Raw genomic sequence first — 4559 nt, 5'->3', positions numbered from 1 at the left:
GTTTAAATCGTCCTATTTGTATTCTTAACATTTATAAAAGTGATTCAATGTTATCCTACTATCAATTATACTAACAAATCAGATTATATTTTTCAATTATTCTCACTTGGATGTATTCATTCTCAATTAGGTCTCACTTGGATGTGGTCGATTTTAATATTATACCCACTATTTGTATTTAGATTCAATTATGTCCTTAGAAAAGTGAATTATATAAATGTTGTAGGAATTAGTTTTAACATTTGATGAGCTATTTTTCGGAGTAGATCATCGATTCTATCCCAAAGATTTATATTCTAATTTCAATAAGAGGTTTTTAAAACTCAAAATAAAGCGCTCATGATATGTAATTGACGACAGGATAACATTGAATCACTTTTACAAACGTTAGGGATACAAATAGAACGATTTAAACGTTAGGAACACAAATAGAATTTACCCAAACGTTGGGAACAAAAACGATACTTTACTCTAATCTTATCATGTACTTTAAAGACACATTTTAGCTAAATTCTTTAAATTATAATATTTTAAAATTAAGATGATATTTCTAATTTAAAAATAATAACAAGTATTCTTGGACTCAAATTGCTTTCAATCGTACTAGTGTAGATAAAAAATCAGATTTTAAATCAATTACTCATATAAAATACATATTAAAAATAAAATACACATTAAAAATAAGTTAAATATTATCTATATTTTTTATTGCCTATATATCAAACACGTCATTTTTTTTTATTCTAATTTTTTACAATTGCAGGGTCACCAACATCAACAACAAAGACCTTTTGGTTATCCTCTTGTATTCCAGCAATGGACATCAGAGTCATATGGTGGTTAAATTTGTTTGACTCTTTAGTTCAAGAGAGATTGTTTGAGTATGTGTTGCACTGCCTCCGAGATTCAGATAATGTAACTGACTGGTGGTTGTGCAATAGTACATATGAACTTGAACCACAAGCATTTTCTTGTATGCCAAATTTATTGCCAGTAGGCCCATTATTCCGAATCTGTGATGATAATAATAAAAGTGTAGCTCCAAGATCCTTGGGACAATTCTGGGAAGAAGATTTGTCATGCATGAATTGGCTTGATCAACAACAAAACAATTCTGTTGTGTACGTAGCATTTGGTAGTATTGCTCTTTTCGACTAAAAACAATTTACTGAGCTAGCTTTTGGGCTCGAGCTGATGAACAGACCCTTCCTTTGGGTTGTTCGTCAAGATCCCAATTGCGAAAATAAGATATATTTTCCGGACGAATTTAAGGGGAATCGAGGTAAAATAGTTGGATGGGCTCCTCAACAGAAGGTGCTAAGCCACCCTGCCATAGCTTGTTTTGTAAGTCATTGTGGTTGGAATTCAACTTTGGAAGGTTTGACTAATGGAGTTCGCTTTTTGTGTTGGCCCTATTTTGCTGACCAATTTTTCAATCAAAGATACATTTGTGATGTATTAAAGGTTGGATTGGGATTTGATTTGGATGAAAATGGATTAATCTCACGTGGTGAGATTAAAGCCAAAGTGGATCAGCTGCTTGGTGATGAGAACACAACACCAAGGTCTCATAAGCTCATGGAGAAGTTAAAGCACAACATTGGAGAAAAAGGTGCTTCTTCAAGGAACTTAAACAGGTTTCTTACTTGGTTGAAACATTGAATTGCTTACTTATCAACAAATAAGAATTAGGGTGAACAGAAACAGAGCACGTTGTTACGTCACGTTTTTAAAGATTGGTGAATTTAAATATTGTTAACCAAGTTGGGTTGGTCTAGTGGTTAGCTCACTAGTCCGCTTAAGCAAGTGTCGGGGGTTCGAATCCCGCCTTGTGCATGCAGCAACCCATTGGCCAGCGGCAAACCCTTAAATGGAGCTCAGTACCGCGACGGATTAGTCCTTGACCTGCCGGGTTGGGGGATACCGTGGGAAACCAAAAAAAGAATTTAAATATTGTTGTATCGAATGATATATTTGTGTATGTGTAATTCTACTTATATTAATCGAATAAGCAAGTTTAGGTTGTGAAAAATTTTACAATATACTTATGCTAAGTAATTAGACATATTTTATTATTCTGCTAATAACTCATGTTTTTCATGTTCTTGCATTGAGACACAATCAATCTCTTAGGTTCATCTTATTGCCTTATTTAGGGCTACAACAACCAAAATATATTATTAGGCTTGGATTAAGTTTTTCCAAAGGAAAAAAATTGGTAAAGTGAGAATTTAATTATCTTTAAATTAAAATAATGACATTCACACATGATAAAAATTATAAATTTAATACTAATTAATCTATTATAATTTTTTTTCACTTTAGAATATTTATTTTTCATTAGACTCTCAAGAGAATTGAAATATATAATTTTTAAAAGGAAAGATGAACAAAAAACAGGGATATAATGATGATGTATATGAGCTGAATAGTAAAAATCAAAAAAGAATTTAAGGCAACTTAATAAAGAAGAAAATACAGTAAAGCAAAATTGAAATTATAAAGAATATGTATTATACCTCATCCTTTTGAAAGTAACATGACTTCTTATTTATAACATGGCTCATATTAACAGAGTCTTATTTTTCTTGACCTGCATTAGTACTATTAATTAAATTTGTTTTAGTGTCTACTACATCTTTTACACTCCTTTTCCTTTAAATTTATGATTGGTCTTGGTCCACTCTAAGTTTATACTTGAGTTTATCAAAGGTTGCTACTGACAAGGGTTTGGTCAATATATCAGCAATTTGCTCTTGACATGGGATATGGACCACATGTAGTTAATTGCTTTTGATCTTGTCTCGAACAAACTGTATATCAAGTTGGAAGTGCTTAGTTTTGTCATGTAATACTGGATTGGAGACAAGCATTACAGTGTTTAAGTTGTCACAGAAAATGGTTGGAGATATCTGAAATTGAACTTTTAATGTGAACAAGTTCCTTATCCAAACTGTCTCTGCTATACACACTGCAAAATTTCGAAATTCAGCCTCTGTCGAGCTCCTACTGACAGTGATTTGCTTCCTACAACATCAAGATACAAGATTAGAACCTAAAAAAAAAATTGAAAAACCCAGTGACTAACCTGCGGTCTTCAAGGTCTAATGCCCAATCAGCATCAGCAAATTTATACAATCTGAAGTCTATATTCTTATGAAAGAGTAACCCTTGTTGCTTAGTGCCTTGAAGATACCGAAAAACTCTCTTTAGAGCTTTCCATTGTGCAAGCAAGGGTTTATGCATACTCACAACGAAGAAAACATCCAATCTGGTTATTGTGAGATAATGAAAACATCCAACAATAAATCTATATAATTTTAGATCCTCAAATTCTTCTGAACCTATAGTCAACAGCTGAAGAGATGATATCATGGGAGTTAGCATTGAACTTGCCTCGTGTTTAATTTTTTTAGAGTAAATCATTCACATATTTTGTTTGAGATAAATGAATATGTTCTGCAGTAGTTCTTCTAATTTCAACATCTAAAAAATAACTCAGTTCACCTAGATTCTTTAATAAAAAAATTATATTTAAAATTTTAATCATTAAGTCAACTTGAGCTGGATCACTCCCTATAATAATGATGTCATTTACATAGCATAGAAGATATATAATATGGTTAGAAGTGTATTTCAAAATACAAAGGTATCTGATTTTGAGTGGTACGGTAAATTCAAATGTTTTTAGAGTTTTGTTCAACTTTAGAAACTATTCTCATAGTGCTTGCTTCAGACCATATAGGGACCGATTTAATTTGCACACTAAAATTTTAAAATTGACTTCAAAACCTCTAGGCTGTTGCATATAAATAATTTGAGATAACATTCAAAAATATGTTATTAAAATCAAATTGTTGAATAACCCAATTTTTGGATAAAGCTAAGCTTAACACAATTCTTACCGTAGTAGGCCTAATCACTAGACTAAAAATCTAGTCAAAATCAAAACCTTCACTTTGTCTAAAGCTTTGTGTAACTAATCGTGCTTTGTATTTTTGCATAAATCCATCAAGATTCTTTTTAATAGTAAAAATTCATTTAGAGCCTATTATTTTAATATGAGGTGGTGACAATACTAGGTTTCAGGTATTAATTCTCATAAGGGTATTATATTTTTCTTTTATATAGTCTCATACCAGTGTAGTATAATGAGAGCAGTAGGCAGTAGCTACATTTTTTTATAGTTTCTCTTCAGATTTTTTATCACTATGTTTAGCTAGAAAAATTTTGGGTTTACACTGCCTATCTTAAATTTGGTGTTCATAGAGTAGCCATTAGTATTTGGTAAAATGGGGGCATATTATGGTGCACTTTGACTATGCTGTGAATTATTACAGGATAACGGACTCTCTATAGCAAAGCCAGAAATAGGAATTTCATGATACATATAATCAACTATTATAGTCATTCTTACAGTAATACAAATAGTTTCATATATTCATAATAATCATAATCAAATTTTATAAGCAATATAATAAAAATAAATTCATATTTATAATCAAACATAATCAAATTTTATAATAATATAATTAAATTAAATTTATAATTAAATTATA

The 4559-nt window shown here is 30.8% G+C and overlaps 1 pseudogene; it reads left to right on the top strand.

Annotated features, from left to right (window-relative positions):
* On the top strand, positions 717–2049 carry LOC107621390 (annotated as a pseudogene).

This window comes from Arachis ipaensis, chromosome B10, assembly GCF_000816755.2.
Source record: "Arachis ipaensis cultivar K30076 chromosome B10, Araip1.1, whole genome shotgun sequence".
Lineage (NCBI taxonomy): Eukaryota > Viridiplantae > Streptophyta > Magnoliopsida > Fabales > Fabaceae > Arachis > Arachis ipaensis.
The sequence above is the reverse complement of the archived record's forward strand: the minus strand, read 5'-3'. Positions and strand labels throughout refer to the sequence as shown.